At 40.4% G+C, this 12042-nt stretch overlaps 1 non-coding gene across 1 annotated transcript; it reads right to left on the bottom strand.

Annotated features, from left to right (window-relative positions):
• Nucleotides 1-11675: 11675 nt before the first annotated feature.
• Trnas-cga (transfer RNA serine (anticodon CGA)) lies at nucleotides 11676-11750 on the bottom strand. The gene has a single exon. It is a non-coding gene; the product is annotated as a tRNA-Ser (tRNA).
• Nucleotides 11751-12042: the final 292 nt, after the last annotated feature.

Raw genomic sequence — 12042 nt, forward strand, 5'->3', positions numbered from 1 at the left:
TCCGTCACGTTCCCAGTCCGTTGAAATTTTTCAAACAGATCCTTTATTGTATCGCTTTTCGGTCCTTTGGTTACATTAAACCTCCGTTGAAAACTTCGTTTTGTTGCAACAACACTGTGTTCTAGGCGGTGGAATTGCAACACCAGAAAAATCCTCTGTTCTAAGGAATAAACCATGTTGTCCACAGCACACTTGCACGTTGTGAACTGCACACGCTTACAGCAGAAAGACGACGTACAGAATGGCGCACCCACAGACTGCGTTGTCGTCTATATCTTTCACATCACTTGCAGCGCCATCTGTTGTTCAAAATTGTAACTACTGTAATTTCGAAGGTTTGTCCGCCTGAAAATGTACTGTTGTCCCAAGCATATTGCTACAAACGGTGTATTTCTATCGCTGCTCGTTTAGTTTTTATTGCCTGTAAGTAGGCAGTTACTGACAACAGCAGAACTATCGGCATACAACGAATAACTAGCTAAGTTACATTGTAGCGTGGGCAGAAGCGTGGTATGCATTTCGGACAGCCTATCTGTAAGTACATCTTTATGCAGGATGATTGAGGCACTTCGTATGTTACATTAATATCCAACACATATTTCGATTAGAAGCAAGTTTGTATTATGTAACTGTGTATCTGTAAGTATGAAGTATGTATTCTTTGTTGATTAAAGTGATTGATTTGTGAAAAGATATTTAAAGTATTTTAATGTATGTACGGAAAAAGCGAAATGAAGTGCAAGGTAGTCCGCACACAAATACTTGTTATCTTGTTTATCCTAAGTCAAAGGAGCCACTCGCTGTTTGTAATATTGTACATTTAAAACCTTATATCCACAGAAATGAGTAACAAAGGGCAAATTGAAAACGTCTATATTTATATAATCAAATACTATTTTACCCCATATGTTCTTGTTCTTGATGTTGTATTGCTAAGTGTTGCTATGTTAGAAAAAATTTATTGTTGTCAGACTGCTGATGCATGTATATAAGTTTCAGATTCGACATAATTCAACATAAATTACATGTAAACTTCCGGCTATGAATTATAGGACTGCATTGCTTGAATATTGCAGCATGATCAGAAGGGCTGCCAAAAGTGTACATAGGCAGACAAAGGGTGAAAGTTTATATAGTGTATTGAATATCGTGTTTTCTTAATGAATTACGTAAATGTTTATTTTCAGTAAACAAAACGTAGTTTCCTAATGATCATACAGTGACAAAGAGGTTTAGATTAACCATGTGCAATTGAAACTGTGTACGTAAGCAATATATATATATAAGATGGACTCATATCTGCAATATTGTATTTATTCTAAAAGCGACAGAACTTCAATTTTTTGTTATAATACTTGATAAGACAATGTTTTATATGAACAGTGATGTGAAGTGTTTTTGTGTAATGAACTTGCAGAATTTTTTTATCGCCGAACACTGTTTCGAAGTGTTTTTCATTGAAGTATCCCCGTCAGGAAACGTCAATGAAACATGGGGCGTGTGTAACACTTATATCGATTAATATAGTTCATTTATTTTATCTTGGCGGCTCCCGCATGCCCGCCCGGGCGTGGGAGATTGCTGCGTTGCACGCGCCAAGAGAAGCAGCACCATAGTATAATATAGTTCGCAACTTACGTTTAGGGGGGAGCGCACAGTTTATGAAGTAAAGTCACCACGACCGCATTACCCTTTCACTGTTACAGAGATGTGCTCCCCGCGTGATTTTGTCATCACTGCACTGCTCGCCTGTGCTGACACATGGTGTTCCGACCGCTTTGACACACTTATCATTAAATTTCACACAAACTATTTGGCCAAAAATTTGATTTTTACTCATCTTCTTGACAGATACCTTCTCCCCATAAATAACTTAATTTTATTTCGATGTTCTACGCATTTATTCTGCAGCATTAAATGTAGTACTCCACTGTATGAAATTTTGAAGAGTTTGCAGAGGTAAAAGTCCATATCGTATACCTTCCGTATGGTCGATTTTAGTTGCCACAATGTTGAGAATGAAATGTGGACAAGATACCTAAATTTCATATAAAATTTACTATATAGCAATATCTCATTTAATTTCAGTACCAGATAGGTGTCGTATGTAATATTGAGAAATATTCCGTCTTTCGCAATTGTAATAAAAGTTTTATTTATACCAGAGTCATTTCGCTTTTTTCTGAAAAGTTTTGATTAAAACAAAATTGGCGAATTACACAAAACTGAATTGTAGACGTAACGAAACATAGAAACTAAAATATATTGTCAGCGAGGCGCAGTGCGCAAACAATTTGTGTTTGTCACAACGGACAGCAAATACTTGCCAAAACACAGATGAGTTGACGAAAACGTTGAACATGATGATGCTGCCAAAGCAGCGAAACAAAGAATTGCGTCATACAATGAAGTAGCTCGGCAACGTAAGAGCCGAAATTCTGCTCTAAATAATAATTTTAATACTGTCGCAAAGAGTATATCTCAATATGAATAGTAAAAGGGCAACTGCGGAAGCGAATATACAGAAACAAAACAGTTAACATGAATATTGTTTGTGTGCCTTTTCATTGTTTTTAATTGCTGTGAAAAGAAATATTGGAGGACAAAATCAGAAAAACCGAAAACTTATTATGATTACAATGAAGAGACAAAGCACTAGAAATTTCAAAAAATTACATTCAAACGAATAATATTCATAAAGTAAGACACTTCGACATTGTTTTTAAATAAAGAAAATATTAAGCACCGAACAATGTTTGAACACAGAATATTTCGTTTAGCAGCCAAACACCTTAATATACGCTAACTCACCTCGTCATTCAAAAGAATTCCAGGAGGACTCTAAAATGTCACGCAAAATACCGACAAACACTGTTGGTATGACTATGAATTACTCATGTTTCGTCGAAGTACAATAGGAAATAATGCGAAAAAGCGGTTCATGAGAAAGATACAAACACCTTTCCTTGCTATCACCTGAATTAGGAGGCTTATTGCTTCATGGTTTAATTAATTAATAGAATAAGATGCAATTGGTATAAAGAAGGCATTTTCCAAACTTTCTATAAAATAAAGTCTGCTATCAAGACATTACTTTGTTCAATTACTTTATTGATGACTGAATGTTTCTAAAACTGAATCGACTCGTCCATGCTCTGCACTACAGTCAAGTTCTGGCAAAGTCGTTCTACCATTCCTAGACCGGCAAGGGAACTTGCTGTTCCAACAGGACAATGCACGTCCGCATGTATCCCGTGCCACCCAATGTGCTCTAGAATGTGTAAGTCAACTACCCTGGCCAGCAAGATCTCCGGATCTGTCCCCCATTGAGCATGTTTGGGACTGGATGAAGCGTCGTCTCACGCGGTCTGCACGTCCAGCACGAACGCTGGTCCAACTGAGGCGCCAGGTGGAAATGGCATGGCAAGCCGTTCCACAGGACTACAGCCAGCATCTCTACGACTGTCTCCATGGGAGAATAGCAGCCTGCATTGCTCCGAAAGGTGGATATACACTGTACTAGTGCCGACATTGTGCATGCTCTGTTGCCTGTGTCTATGTGCCTGTGGTTCTGTCAGTGTGATCATGTGATGTATCTGACCCCAGGAATGTGTCAATAAAGTTTCCCCTTCCTGGGACAATGAATTCACGGTGTTCTTTTTTCAATTTCCAGGAGTGTACATTATCAGTTTATGGGTCCCCACTATATTGTTCTCATATTAGAAAGATGAGTGGAATATTATTGCTACTAAGGAAATCTGATATATGTCTTTAAATGGGAGTGTAAACAGTGACATGGTGATATTATTGGTTTTTCTTTTATTACTGTCTGTTACAGGCAAGTTAAGTTAAAGCCCCTCCATGTCCAACTTCAGTTAAGTGCTTCCTGCAGTAACTTCTCTGTAGTGAGTCGCATATCGTGATTGTAGCTTTTATTAGTGTGAGTTTGGTACAAATTTTGCTTTCTATGGTAACTAGTACGTGCAGTAATGGTAACTACTGCTACCCACAGGTTAGATTCCCCTGTGTCCGTTTGTATCCTATGTGCTATGCAAAGGGAAACTAAATGAAAGTCACTTCAACAATTAATATTCAATTTTGTTGTACATACATTATCAAATTAATGTGTCTACATGGGCTGGCAACCGTTCGATTTTTCATTCGTATATGAATTCACTACTTTCATTAACACCAAAGTTAAAGCCTGTTTAATTTTTCTATTAATTTTTCTATTAATTAATTACTATTAATTAATCAAAATTACATTCCGCTACTTTCTTTCACTAAGAAAACACGCCGTCAAAATTTTCAAATCCTCTCAGAGGGTAACATTAGCTTGTGTCACGACAGGCTAGTGTTATACGTGGCTTTTCCTGTGACAGGACTTGATGTTCGGTGTTTAGGGAAAATTGGCGTATAACAAGTGTTATAATGTCAAATCAAAAACAACTTCAGCAGTCTGCATTTGCAATTATATTTTATTTATGCGGCCAGTTTCGGGGTTTCACTTCTCCGCCTTCACGAGGCTGTATGAAGACAATATAATAGTATCCCCTACACCCTAGACGGCACGGTGTAAAATTAATTACGTACAGCGTTAAATACAGTATAACTCAAAGGAAATTGAACAGTTAGTGATATCATCGATAAACACAAATTAAGGAATGAAACGAGAGAACAGCTGAACATTGCGTGAATATAAACTACGAAATTAATGACATTCAGTGATAATATGTAGTAAACATTAAACAAAAACCAAATTGTACAGCGTAGCACATCAAAATCAATGATAAATTTACTGACTAACATGAGAGAACAGTTTTAGCTGTTTGAATATAAACTTGTAAACAAAATATATATTCCATATAATAGGATGTCATATACTGAGAAACAACCAGTATTTAATGGTGACAACCAGTATTGAAACTCCGCCATAGCCGGTCCCAAGCCCGATTGAGGAAGGAGGAAGGGGAGGGGGACGAGTAACACCTCGTTAAAAAACCTTGATTCACCTGGCCTGGGTGATAGGACCTCGTGAGGGCCCTTGCCAGCGATATGGTGAAGACCTCTACGGCAGCGAAGGCGGAGACGATGGACTTCGGTACGGCGGAGCTAGCGGAATAGGCACTTATTTTCTTTGGGTACAACATAGTACAAGTAGCGACTGAACCCCAGAGGGGCGGCTGCAGACAGCATCTGACTCATGGTGAGTGGCTCACTTCAGGCTGGGCGTCCTACTGCCTATTGGGAAAGTAACGGGAAACTACGAGTACCACATTATATTCCTAACCAGTACATGGCATGTCTCTCCATGTGAGAGATTCCGGAGTTAAAACTTTTCCTCATTCGGATGTACGGGAAGGGAACACATTGAGAGTAGACGTATTTGAAAGCAAGAAAGGGACAGTGAAGGGAAGAAAGATAGGGATTGGAACAAGGAATGAGAGGACACTACTGCAGCCAGGAAAGCTAGAGAATGCAAAACAGGAGATGAAAAGAAACAGATTAGATGCCCTCGGTTTGTGTGAATTGAGGTGGGGAGACGGAAAGTGGAGATTATAAGCTCTTTTACTCAGAGGAAATCAAGAGTGGTGAAAACGGAGTAGGAATATTGATATGGCAAAAGTTGAAATATAAGGTAATGAAGGTACAATACATTGATGGAAGACTTATGATGTTACGACTGAAGCTTAGTTCAAAAGATTTGGTATCAATACAGGTATATACGCCAACCAGCCAGCATAGAGATGAGAAACTGAAAGAATATTATGTGAAAATACAAGAACTCATCGAGAAAGAAAATAGAAATGCCTGCGTTATCATCATGGAGGAATGGAATGCAGAGGAGGGCGAAGGAAGAGACGAAGATGAATTAGGAAAACTTGGATTAGGAATAAGAAATGAGATAGGTGAACGACTAATTAGTTTCTGTAAAGAAAATTCATTAGCAGTGGATAACACATTATTAGAACACCACAATAGGAGACGTTACACATGGATATCAAATTTGAATAGAGAAAGATATCAGTTGAACTGCATCCTGATACAAGAAAAAGGCCCAGGAACTGTTTGAAAAATGCTAAAGCTTATCCAGGAGCGGATATAAATTCGGACCACAATCCAGTAACGGGAGAAATACAAGTGAAGTTAAAAGATTCTGGAGAGGTAAAGCAAACGACAGACTAAACACAGAAAGACTCAAAGAGGTAGGAAAGGCATCAGATTTGGAGAACAGATGTATGGAAAAATGAGAAAGAGGTAGTGTGGATAAAAGTGTTAATGTCAAATGGATAAACATGAGGGAAGGACTCATAGATTCTGTCAAATAAGTACTAGGAATTAGAGTATCCCAAAGCACCAGGAAAGAATGGATAACAGGAAACATGTTGAAAAAGGTGGAAGAGGGGAGAAAGTGGAAAAGTGTAGAAACTGAAGAAGGCAGAAAGAGTTACAGGAAACTGAAGAAGCAAAAGAAACAGAAATGCGAAGAAATAGAGAAAATACAGAAAAAGGGAAAGTATGAAGTAATTTATCGACTGGCTAGTGAGATAGTTTTTGAACGTAAAAGAAAGAGGAATAACATGGAAATAGAAAGAACGGATGGTACTCTTGCAGAAGAACTACAGGAGGTTTTGAACAGGTGGCAGGAACATACTGATGTCTGTATAAGGGGGATGAAATGCAAAGCGAAATTAAAGTTGATCAATATGTGCTGGAAGATGTAAAGGGATTTACCATCTTGGAAGCAAAAGTAGAAAAAGGCGCTAAAGGAGATGAAGAATAGGAAGGCATGTGGAATTGATAATTCGCCAGCAATACTGTTGAAGAGTCTGGAAAACAAGGCAAGAAAAGAAATAGTCCACTTCTGTAACGAGATATGTGACAAAGTAGAATGGCCTGAGGACTTCCTTGCTATGATACCAATAGAGAAAACGAGAAACACTAAAAAATGTCAACAGCACCGGACCATTAGTCTAATTTCTCATGCAGATGAAGTCTTGATGAGAGTGTTGAATAGAAGTCTATGTGGCAAGTTGGATAGAGTCATTGCAACGGAGGAGGAGGAAATTGAACGAGAGATGCTATTGGCCTGTTACAAACTAAAGGGGAAAGATATATGGAGAAAGGTAGAGAAATCTTTACTGTTTTTATAGACTTAGAAAAGCCTTTTTACAGAGTTCCGTGGAACAAGCTGATAGATATCTTGTAGAGGAAAGGAGTAGATTGGAAAGCGAGACGACTGATACAGAATCTATATTTACACCAGTAAATAAGAATAAGGACTGGAAACGAAAGTTCAGAAGGAAGCGACATTGGAAGAGGTGTTGGACAAGGTTGTTGCCTTTCCCCTATGTTGTTTAACGTATATCTTGCAGAGATTATTGTGAAAAGCTTAGATTGGAAAAGATGAATATGTATTGGTGGAAAGAGAATAGAATGTATAAGATTTGCTGATGTCATGGTATTAGTGGCAGAAAGTGAGCGGACAGTGAATAACATGCTCGAAGATCTGAATGAGGCTTGTGTGGAATATGGGATGCAAATAAACATAGCAAAAACAAAGAGTATTGTCATCAGTACAAGACGCAGACTGTCCAATGTTAAAATAGGACAATTTACCATTTGCCAAGTAAGTGCATTTAAATACCTTGGAAGCACAATAAAATTAAGACTTGAGATGTCACCAGGAAGTGAAAACTCGAATTGCCATAGCGAAAGAGGCATTCAACAGGAAGATTAGACTCTTATGTGGCAAATTAGATAAAAGACTAAGGAAAAGATTTGGCAAATGTTTTGTAAGGAGAGTGGTACTATATGTGGTACAAACATGGACGCTGAGATGAGAGGATGAAAAAAGGTTAGAAGCAGTTGAGATGTGGAGGTGGAGGAGAAGGGAGAGAATAAGCTGGATGGAAAGAGTGAGTAATGAAAGAGTATTGGAAAGGGTTGGTGAGAGAGGATGTCTGCTGTAACAGAAAGGAAAAAGAACTGGTTGGGACATTCATTGAAAAGGGAGTGCTTGCTAGGAGATGCTTTGGAAGGATTGGTATGTGGGAGAAGACTGAGAGGAAGAAGGAAATACAAGATGATAGCCGACAAAAAGGGAAGAGGAAATTATGCAGACCTGAAGAGGATGGCAGAAGACTAGAGAACTATCACGTGAAAACCTGCCTTTTGGCAGAACACTGATGATGACCAGTATTTAATGGTGATCTCAGTTCCCGTGAACCAACTGATGCAAAGAAGTCACAGTTATATACTGATGAGTACATGGTAAGTCTTCATTTCCGTGTTATCATGTAACAGTAAAATGTAAAGCCATTGAAAATTCCTGGCAGATGAAAACTTTGTGCCGTACCGGGACTCGAACTTGGGACCTTCACCTTTCGCGGAAAAGTGCTGTACCATCTTTTCTTTTTTTCCGTATTGTTCGTTGCGTTTGGTCTGGGCGGACGTCACATGACATCCGTTCAGGTTTTTCTTACACTCAGCTACCAGCCCTCTGACCAAACACGGTGAGCTGTTGTGCCGGCATCTGAGCTACCCAAGCATTACTCAGTCCCCTGTCTGCACAGCTTCACTTCTACCAGTACCTCGTCTCCTACCTTCCGAACTTCACAGAAGCTCTCCTGTGACTATAGCAGAACTAGCACCCATGGAATAAAAATATTGCGGAGACATGGCTTAGCCACAGCCTGGGGAAGTTCCCAGAATGATATTTTCACTCTGTAGCGAAATTTCATATCAGCGCACATTACGTTGTAGAATGGAAATCTCATTCTGGAAACATCCCCAAGACGGTGGCTATGCCACGTCTCCGCAATATTCTTTCTTCAAGGAGTGCTAGTTCCGCAAGATTTCCAGGAGACCTTCTGTGTAATTTGGAAGGTAGGACATGAGGTACTGTCAGAAGTAAGGCTGTGGAAACAGCTGAGTGAGTCGTCCTTGGGTAGCTGAGATGGTAGAGCGCTTGCCCGCGAAAAGGTCCCGAGTTAGAGTCTAGGTCCGGCACAAAGTTTTAATCTAACTGGAAATTTCATATCAGCGCACACTTCGCTGCAGAGTAAAATCTCATTATGTAAAACCGTTGTTGGAGGTCAGCCCCACATTAACTACCTGTTTCATGGTGTATCACTTATAAATAACTAAGAAAACGAGAATTTAATTTATGTCAATATAATTTAAAAATCAAAGATTCGTTATGTGCCTTCTATTTAATAGCAGAAATTTTAATGAACTAAACTGTGAAGCTGATGTAATATACCATAACGAATTAACACTATGTACCAAGTGTTAAAATATCAGATGGAAAAGGTCGTAAGCAACATTATAAAATGGGAAGTCGGCTGGTAGGCAGATTTGTGGCTAGGTGATACAGTAAACTGTAAAGTAAGACGTAAGTCTAAGAAAAAGAACTGCAACTCATATACAGTATATCAGAATCCAAAAACCAAACACACATAACTCCATGCGGCACTTAGGTCACATACAGGATGAGACAGAGGATAGTGTGACCCACGACTAGAAAAAAACACACTGGCAAAGTGGAGCTACAATAAAGGACAAATCCACTTGTCTTGTAGTAAATACTAGATCGTGGGGAGGGGCATATAAAAATATGAGAGCAAATGTTCGGCGTGAGTATCCATAAATGTGGTACAGAACCAGATATACAGGGTGAGTCACTAACTATTGCCACCTACAATAACTTCGAAAGTATGATAGGAAGTCATACGTTTGTGGGACAAAAATTGCATGGGACAAAGGAGCCAAAATATGCCGTTGGTTTTTTGTTGCTAGGTGAGGTCGCGTCAGAGATATGGAAGTCAACTTTTTTTAAGTTGGATGCTATAGTTTGGTACCTACTGTCTGATAGCGGTTATCGAGACAAATCCAATAATGTGTAACAGTAGGTCAAAGAAGGTCACAGAGGTGGCATGAACGTCCATTTACAGAAGGTGTGCTGCAATCTTATTATCATGGATTGAATGGTATTCCTTATCACGTAGGCATTTATCGAAGCACATGCTGTGACAACTCTCTCTCGAATATCTACAGGGGTAGATGTAACGTCTTTATAAACAATATCTTTTAAGAATCGCCATAAGAAAATCTCCAGATGCGTCAAGTCTGACGAACGAGCCGGCCACGACGTATCTCCTCCGCATCCATTCAAACGATTTGGGAACTGTCTCTGCAACTCATTTCTAGCCATCAGCCAAAAATGTGCCAAAACCCATCGTGTGGATACCACATTCTTGTTCCTAAAGGTATTTCCTCCAATTACAGACCTAATGTTTCTTGGAGTAATATGGTGTACTTCCTACTATTAAGATTTCCTTAGATGAAATACGGGTCTATAATTCTGTCCTCCAGAATCCCATAACATACATTCACTGAGCACCGTTTTTGGCGCGCAAATTGCAGCAGCCAACGTGGTTTTCAGTTACCCAATAATGCATGTTGGGCCGGCCGCGGTGGTCTCGCGGTTCTAGGCGCGCAGCCCGGAACCGTGCGACTGCTACGGTCGCAGGTTCGAATCCTGCCTCGGGCATGGATGTGTGTGATGTCCTTAGGTTAGTTAGGTTTAAGTAGTTCTAAGTTCTATGGGACTGATGACCACAGCAATTGAGTCCCATAGAGCTCAGAGCCATTTGAACCATTTTTTGAATAATGCATGTTATGCAAATTATCATTGCATGGTTCTTGAATGTAGCCTCGTCAGTAAATAATATAAAATTAATAAATGTGTCATCCCTCTAAAAGTGAAGTTGAGCCCATCGGCAGATTTCAATGCCACACATAAAATCCGTACCAGTTAATTCTTGATGGATTCTGATATGGTAAGGATGATATTAATGGCGATGCAGAAAATGAACAACACTACTCTGGCTCATACCAGATTTCCTTGCGATTTGATACGAACACAAGTATCTCCAACCACATTGGCAAGAGTATCAATTTCTGTTTCCTCCTTAGTACCTCTCCTTTGTCGTGAATGTTTCCGATGAGTTAAAGATACAGTTGTTCTCAATCTATCATACACGTGAAACTTCCTGGCAGATTAAAACTGTGTGCCCGACCGAGACTCGAACTCGGGACCTTTGCCTTTCGCGGGCAAGTGCTCTACCAACTGAGCTACCGAAGCACGACTCACGTCCGGTACCCACAGCTTTACTTCTGCCAGTATCCGTCTCCTACCTTCCAAACTTTACAGAAGCTCTTCTGCGAACCTTGCAGAACTAGCACTCCTGAAAGAAAGGATACTGCGGAGACATGGCTTAGCCACAGCCTGGGGGATGTTTCCAGAATGAGATTTTCACTCTGCAGCGGAGTGTGCGCTGATATGAAACTTCCTGGCAGATTAAAACTGTGTGCCCGACCGAGACTCGAACTCGGGACCTTTGCCTTTCGCGGGCAAGTGCTCTACCAACTGAGCTACCGAAGCACGACTCACGTCCGGTACCCACAGCTTTACTTCTGCCAGTATCCGTCTCCTACCTTCCAAACTTTACAGAAGCTCTTCTGCGAAACTTGCAGAACTAGCACTCCTGAAAGAAAGGATACTGCGGAGACATGGCTTAGCCACAGCCTGGGGGATGTTTCCAGAATGAGATTTTCACTCTGCAGCGGAGTGTGCGCTGATATGAAACTTCCTGGCAGATTAAAACTGTGTGCCCGACCGAGACTCGAACTCGGGACCTTTGCCTTTCGCGGGCAAGTGCTCTACCAACTGAGCTATCGAAGCACGACTCACGTCCGGTACCCACAGCTTTACTTCTGCCAGTATCCGTCTCCTACCTTCCAAACTTTACAGAAGCTCTTCTGCGAACCTTGCAGAACTAGCACTCCTGAAAGAAAGGATACTGCGGAGACATGGCTTAGCCACAGCCTGGGGGATGTTTCCAGAATGAGATTTTCACTCTGCAGCGGAGTGTGCGCTGATATGAAACTTCCTGGCAGATTAAAACTGTGTGCCCGACCGAGACTCGAACTCGGGACCTTTGCCTTTCGCGGGCAAGTGCTCTACCAACTGAGCTA

The sequence above is a fragment of the Schistocerca gregaria genome, chromosome 8 (assembly GCF_023897955.1).
Source record: "Schistocerca gregaria isolate iqSchGreg1 chromosome 8, iqSchGreg1.2, whole genome shotgun sequence".
Classification (NCBI taxonomy): Eukaryota; Metazoa; Arthropoda; class Insecta; order Orthoptera; family Acrididae; genus Schistocerca; species Schistocerca gregaria.